Source organism: Aphelocoma coerulescens, chromosome 6, assembly GCF_041296385.1.
Source record: "Aphelocoma coerulescens isolate FSJ_1873_10779 chromosome 6, UR_Acoe_1.0, whole genome shotgun sequence".
Lineage (NCBI taxonomy): Eukaryota > Metazoa > Chordata > Aves > Passeriformes > Corvidae > Aphelocoma > Aphelocoma coerulescens.
The window spans coordinates 30,252,024-30,260,298 of record NC_091020.1 but is presented as its reverse complement, the minus strand read 5'-3'; positions in this window follow the sequence as shown (position 1 = coordinate 30,260,298).

Below are 8,275 nucleotides of genomic sequence, written 5' to 3'. Positions count from 1 at the left end.
ATTTGACACTTAGTTTTTATATCTTTTCTGTGTTGCTTTGCCACTGCTTACTACCTTATATGATGGATAGCAAACTTACACATTCCATTTCAAAGTGGTTTTACCATTAATTGCTATTTAAAGTTTCAAACAGATTGTCTGCTTGGGATTTATCCACTCCCACATACAAAATAATATTATTATTTTATTTGGATTTGATTATTTGGGATAGGGTGGCCTGTATATTTTTTCTTATGGGGCTTCTTTGTGTTTGCACCTCTAGATAAAATGAAATTTGAAAAACTCACTAAGATTTTCCAGCCTAGCAGATGTTTAGGGCTCAGTACATAAAAAATAAGTGATTACTAGTTGAGATTCAGGCAATGTAACAGAAATGATTAATCTTTAAAGTCAGAAGTTCTCCTTACATGTGAGGACTGTGGTTTTCATATATAATGAAAGATTAAATGCCTTAATGAACAGATATCTATGTTCCAACAAATATGATGCCCTAAACAAATTGTGGTTGTAAGTGAAGATTCTGACAAAGGGAGTTCTTCTGACTAATAAACCATAAGATTCTAATTAATGTAAAAGCACATCCCATCTAATTTTTTCCTCAGTCATATTTTACTGGACTTTGGGGCTACATTTGTGAGGAAAATTGTTAAATTCTGCTAATTTATTATGCCTCTGTTTAGGCAGTGCTACTCCTGTTTTTATGGAAATACCACAGAGGGTCATGTGCATCAGTGAAAACCTGCTGCATCCATCAGCGTGGAATAAATGGTACACAAGACCAAATGGAAGTTTTCTGCATAAAGGTATTTCCCAGGTCTTGTTCTTCCTTGGCATAGTACTGAAGGTGATGAAAAATCAGGCCAGAAAAAGAAATGTTAGCAATAAATAAAATTATTGTTAAAATGCCATTCAATGAAATACAGTGGGAAGATTCATGGTAAGGAGCAGAATTAAACATGTGGAAGAATCTAGAAAACCAAAGTTTGTAAATAACTACAGCCTTGAGGCTTTTAATATGTCAGTCACTGGCCTCCTCTACTGAGGGCAGCTAAAATGTTAACAGTCCTTTTTTTGGGTGGATGACATTTAAAATCTCAGGAATGAAAAACTTGCCTTTTTCATTTTAAGCAACTGTATACAAACATGTATTTATGAAATTTTTGATTGCCACCAAGAGAGACTCAGAAGTAGGCATAAATCAGTTCACAACTGTTACCTTCACCATAAGTACTACTTTACTGCCCTTTTATTCTGTAAATAAAAAAAAAAAACCCAAACCAGAATTCATCTTGTTGTTTCTATGTCTCCAATAGCTGATCAGTAATAGCACAAGGGTAAAGGTAAGGTCAACAAAAGGTTTGTTGTGGAAATATCACCCAGATCTCTGAGGTCTCATCGTGTCTCCTGCAGAAATTTCATGGGAAAGGTAAACCTATGAAACAAACCTCTTAGGTCTCTGGTCTTCAGACATGAGTTTCCATGTGCTGGGGCACAGAATTCAGTGTAAGGTTTGGTGATAAGCATCTGTCCAGTCATTAAGGAGCCGAATCCTGCAGCACACAGCCCTGAGAGGGGAGCATGCCTTCTGGCAGGGCTCCTGTCAGCACTGGGTCCTGCTTAAGAGCACATTCCCCAGCTGCAGTGCCAGGACTGTGACCTTTCTTCTGCTCCTTGACCCTCACATCAGATTGCAGCTGGTCAGACAACCCCCGAGCCCACTGACCAGCTGCATCTGATGTGTGGGATCCAAAAGTGGGAGAGAAGCCGCGGTACCGCCGCGTAGAAATGTGCACTGCCGGCGGTGACACAGTGTGATACAAAAGAGTGAGTCAGTGCATGAGATTTGACAGGTCTGCTTTAGAGCACAGCTGGGGATTCACCAGATCCCACAGCATGGGGAGTGGGAAGGGAAGTGCTCTGTGTGCTGCCAATTCCCCCTCTTTGCAGAGCAATCCTTAGAAGTCTGTTTCTGCGTGCATAACTTACCAGCCTACCTAATGAGATTTGCACTACGGACACCATAGCTAAGGCTGTCTTGTAGATAGTGTGGAAAGCACTTCAGCCTAAGAGAACATGATTTTTAGCCTCTTCTCCATTTATTTCATAGAGAGCTCTTGTTAGGCATTCAGGTTTTGAGTCAATGTTATCAAAGCTACATGTTTTGACAGGTTCTCTCCTGTGTGTGTGTGTATATGGAAAGGTTCTTCATGCATGTCCTAAGTTGAGAGATATAATTTGAACAGAGAAAATTATGGTTCATAAAGTGCTCTTGTTAGGTGACATGGCTATGCTTAGTCCACTGCAGGACAGCCTCCAGAGAGAAATGCATATTTCCATACAAATTACAGTATACTGCAGCCAAGGGATCAATTAGAATGTCTGCGACCAAGAACTCTCAAGTGTCTCCATTCACTCTGCCATTCAAAGGAGACAGAAATGCGTTCAATTGGTGTAAAGAATTTGAACTCTTTCAGGGAATGTGCAGAGACTGCCGCAAAGTGGCATTCTCCGTGGGGTGGGACTTGAGGATTCTGTGAGATCCAGCAGGGAATTTTAAGGGTTCTGTAACCTAACATTTCGTCTCCTGTTGAGAGAAAAATTGCAGGACCTGCTGAATATTGTGGAGAGAATGAGGATTTTTCATTGGTCAGATATAACTGACTATGCCAGCTCTCTGATGTGTTAGTGGTCAGCCTGACCATCTTAAATTCAGGATGTATTTCATTTCAAAGGAACCCAGAGCATTTTGCAAACTGTGCTGCAGACACAGCACCAGCATGTGCAGTGTTGAAATGCAGGTCCTGTGGAATGAAACATCACAGAAATAAAAAGGTTGTACTGTTTAACTAGGTATCATAAGAGTGCACAGGTCGAGACAGGAAATTCAGGTTTAAAAAACCTTGAGAAGATAAAAGAGCATATTTTCAGGGCAGCAGAGTATGATATTGTCTACTCTTTTGATAAGTGCTTCAAGATAATAATTTGCCAAGAAGTTATCAAAAACTATGTTTAGCAATTCAAAGTACCCACCTTTCATCAAGATGAACTACGATCCCTCCCTCTCACTGGAACTGTAAAGTTCAATTTTTACTCAAGTCAATGAAAAAGCTCCCATTGACTTCAGTAATACAGCAGCAGAACATGAAAGCTATCCTAGCTTTCACTTAATAAAAATCCTTACCAAATCAAGTCACTGAAAAGTAATAGAATTTAAAAGTTAAAAATGCCTATAATATTTATTTCTGCATAATATAGTTACACGGAAGTTGATAATGTTAAAAATGCTTCAAACTTTAAATAGTGCAACATTCATCTACATTATAATTTTCCTTAGATATACCATTCCTCTACGTTTTATTTTCATCACTGAATGATTTGAAATATATTTGATGTTTTAAGCAAAAGGCTCCTGCCAGCTGTTAGTGAAGCTTTTTAAACAAATCTAGCTTCTCCCACTTAAAAATATTCTTTAACTGTAGAAAAGATGTTAAACTTCAAAGAGAACTTTATTCAGAGGCAGGATTTCCTTCCTTCATGATTCTTAAGGGTTTCCCAAGGCATAGGATTGATAAAGTAAGACTCACAAAGTGTTTGGGAGGACAGAGTTTGCAGGTATTTCCTTTGGAATTCAGACATCCAAATCCTCTGATAAGCTTTTTATGTTGGTTCCTGTCCCTAAATTTCATAATATTTTACAGAAAATATTCTGAGTTGGAAACAACCCACAAGGATCATCAAATCATACTCTTCAGTGAATGGTCCCTACAGAGATTGAACTCACAACCCTGGTGTTATCAGCACCATGCTCTGACCACCTGAGCTCATCTTTGGGATGTCTCTCCTGGTACCTATTTACAAAACAGATATTTTTAATGACTGTCTGACCTGCTGAGTATCCAGTTTTGAACAGTCTTTTTCATAAAGGGATATGGGAACTCTTTTCTGGTAGGAACTAGCTCAGGTTCAATATTAAATATGGGTTTTCAGTGAGTTCAGCCTAAAATTCTGAGGAGCAGTTGGTGTTTAGCAGCTCAGACAACTGACCAGGTTTAAAATCTTCACCTTTCAGTCCAGAGCTCTCACGCTGCAACACTTCTTGAAATCTAAGCGTTGTGTGATCATTTGCTTGAAGAAGTCCGAGGAAGAGCAGGGAAAGGCTGGGAGTGCAGGCAGTCGGAGAGCTCCCAGATGCCGGGGAGCGCAGGGATGCGGGAGGGAGCCCGGAGGAACAGCGAGCACTCGGAGTGCCCAGGAGGAGGGAATGCACTGTCCTGGCTTCCTGCACTCACCTGCCTCCCCTTACAGGGATGTGCTGCTCCCGCTGCTGATTTCGGGCTGTTCACCCTGGATCTGTGCCAGGTCTGGGCTGGCCATCGGGGACACGGTCACTTTCCAAAGCTGCCGGACGCCCTCCTCTGGATCGCTGTGTCCAGCGGCACGTCCTTCACTCGCTCAGGGAACAGAACAGCGCTGGGTGAGGGGCTGGGAAAGACTTCTTTATAATCTCTGTTTTCTGGAACATAACGGAAGGTGATGTAACACAGTGTATGGCATAACGTATTGAACAGCCTGTGGAATATTGCAGTGTATCTGTCCTCCCGGTACCCCAGCGAAGGGCTGCACTATCAACAAAAGGAAACTGAATATATAAAAGTAACGAAAATGTATATGTTTATGTATACATAATTGTATGAACGTAAATGAATTTTACGTGTTTGAATATAGAAGTGCCAGAAGGAAAGCAAATTTGACTTTTTATTAATTTTAGATCAGAAAAATATTTGTTAATACATTCCAGGATGTCATGTAATTGTGGCAGTGATTGAGTCAGGAAGCCCTTTTTCCATGGATAACAAATACCTGGTGTGAGCTTTGAATACTATCTTCTCCAGGCAAGTTGTTTATTTGATAATAACAACCGAGTGTCCAATGGTGGTGCTGCTGCAATCCCTGTGAATAAAAATAAAGACAGCCTTTTAAAGTGAGCTGTTGCTTGTTCACTGTGCAGTAACAGCTATGAGTGACAACTGGTGACAGCCTACCCTCTCCAAGTCAAATTCCTAAAAAATACCACACCAGAATATCATCAGTGCTCCTAAGAGCTCAGTTTTAGGGCCATTTCTGTTCAATATATCTATCAACAATCTGGATGTAGGAATGTAATACAATATGAGCACTTTTGCTAATACCAAATTCAGAGGTGCTCTTGACTCTCTTGAGGGACAAGACACCTTTAAGATGGATCTTGATAAATTGGAGTGTTGGGCAATGATTAACTGGATGAAATTAGACAAGCCCAAATGCTGGGTTCTTCACTTAGGATGGAGTAAAACCAGGCACAAATATAAATTGGGAGAGGAGTGGCAAGATATTATAAGACAGAGGATTGAGGGAATAACTAGAAAGCCATTTGTTCTTTCTCAATTTAGAGAAGCAACTGAACAGATCACTGAAGTTATGAGCATGAAGACACATACTTAAAAAATAACATAATTATTCAAAGAACTCAGACATTTAATTGAAGGAAATAGAAGGATGCCAGTGGCCTACATTAGAAATAGCCCAGTATTAAAATAAAGTAAACAACATATTGTTCATTTTGAATAATGTCATTGAAAATTTTTAATTCTTCTAGTCTGAAGAGGAAATCACATTAATTGCTTCATTTAAAAAAACCCCCACCTTTCAATAAATACCCTGAAAGTATAAAGTTGGTACACTATTAGCATAGTAGAAATCAAAACTAGGCAAGCTCTGTGAAAACATCCCGGTATTGCACCAGTTGCCGGTGAGAGCCTGAGCCACACGATGGCAGTGTGCTGTTGGCTAAAGACAAGGACTCTGCTGAACTGGGCTGAACACCAACCTCGTTGCATGTACTTTTACCCAGAGTTACAGAAACTTTTGTCTTCTAGGCTCATCGAATCCTAATTTTAGCACCAGAAGGATTTTCCCAAGGACCTGGTTAAATATATCTGCTCTTTGAAAAACAACAGAAGCTTCTTTCCAATAATCCGTGGCACATGAGAGTAATTTGAAGAAGTGGCAGCTTCTCCTCGGCTCCAGGCTCCGTGACCTTGTGAACAACAGATCATCTTTGGATGCTAAATATAACTCCATGTTCCCACTCCTGCTGGAGCCAATATTAAAACTGTTGTAGCATTTAGTGAGAATTGGATTAGCCTTATAATAAGGGACAGGAAAGAAAGACCACAATTTTAATGTGTTTTGTAAGAAACACCACAGAACGGCCTTTGAAGGGTCCCTTGCAAAACTGGGTTAATGTGTGTGACTCCCTTCAAAAGCTGGGCACTCTGGTTTCATCAGTGGCCAGTGCCTCTCCTGAGATGGAGAAAGAGGCAGCAATTAACTTACTGACAGATAGGGAGAAATGGAGTGTTTGAGTGCTTGGAGTCTGATCTTTTCTTGGTGTCAATTAGTGGCAACTGCTAAACTGAGTGTTTCTTGGAAGCTAAGATTTTGTACATGACCTTTTGCCTTGGTGATTAACTGCCAAGTCAAATATTCTCTGCAATGGTCTTAGCTGTTCAAAGCAAAAAAAAAAAAAAAAGGACAGGAGGGAGAATGATACTGCAAAATTGCTCTGTCCTATTTATTTATTTGGCCTAAAATATTCTTATCCATAATCCTCAGCATAGTTTTAAAACAATTGCAAAATACGGTATGCAAGAGTGTGACAGGGGTTTCAGTGGGGGAGAGCCCATCCCTCCCTCCTCTCACATTTGTTGAAATTTAACTTTCTTCCAATGTGTAATGAAGGAGTGCCACAGTGTCGTTTGATAGCTGAGTTCTGCTATATTAGAGGCAAAGCACACTCCAGAATTAAGGCTCCTTCCCTCCCCCTAAACAGTTCTGAATGGAGAAGTGGTGTAGCTTAAGGCCTGATGAATCTTGGCTGTTACACACATTGGTGAGAGGGGCTGGTTTTGGGGAAACCAAACCAGTCATTTTGGCTGAGATTTTCAAAGGTGGGTAAAATGTTTGAGCTTTAAACTCTGCTGGGTTGTGTAGCACAGCTTTCTTTAGGAGCTGTAGAAAAATCCCAGCTCTGTGGGTTTACAGGCAATCCTGCTACCACAGGCATTAACAAGAACTTGCACAGGTGCAGCCAGTATGTGCAGCATCTTACAGTGAACATGAGGGCTGATTTCCAGCCAGTGGAATACCAGCTGTGCAGCAGAGCAGGTCACAAAGTCTGGGAGCTGCTTGGGCCATGCCTTTCTTTGAGAGTGCCTTAGGGACAGGCTGCAGCCTGGGTGGGCAGTTGACAGCAGCTGCCCACTTCTATCTCCAAACTATTTCCTAGGTGACATCATCTGTTCATAATATCAGATTTAAAGTTTTAAAATACTTTCTGGTATTTAGTATAAACAATTTTCATAATTTTATCATATTACAGTTTTTTTAACAGTAAAAAATGATCTCCCATTGCTGCAAGTCTGACCCCATATTCCTCGGATTCATGTAGGTTGGGTAACACTGGTTACACCCATGTTAGTGAGCTGCTCACTTCTGAAGGTAATTAGATTTGTACTACCCAAGCATCTTAATAATTTCACTCTTCTCTGAATCCCTTCCAATTTCCCATTAGGCTTTGTTACAGTCATAAAGATTAACAACAAAGATTTAATCCTGTTTCTCAGTTTCCAAGTCATCTTAATGTAGCTCAAGACATAACATAGTTATCACAAAGAGAACAGCAGGTTCAGCAAGAGATTGAAAGAGCAGCATGTTTCTGAATAAGCTGTAAACTTTTTTTTAAAAAAAAGTAAAACTGAAGGGCCACTAGGAAAGGATTAAAGGAGCCATCCAGAGAAAATACCGGTGCTAATGTGTTTCACAGCATCAAAATGACATTAAGAATTTTCAACAAGCTAAGTGTGCAGGATAGTTAATAAGATATGCAAAAACCCATGATGTAAGTAAGGACTTTCCCATGGTTATATTTCAGCAGAGGTTTTCCAAAAGAAGGTGAGAATTTGGGTCTTCTCTGTCCTTTTGTTTCTGAAAATCTTTTCTACGTGAAAAGACGACAAGGAACAATCAACAACACAGTTCTTAAATGATGTGTGTTTATGCACATATTTATGTATTAGATACATGAGATCTTTTGGGTCAGTTTGGGAAAGGAAAGGTCAGATTTTTCCCACTGATGTGCAGCTGGAAGCTGTTCACTACAGTAGTTAGAGAACTCCTTACTCACCAACTCTGACTGGTCAGAGTTTGCAGGTGGTAGAAGAGTTCAACACCTCTT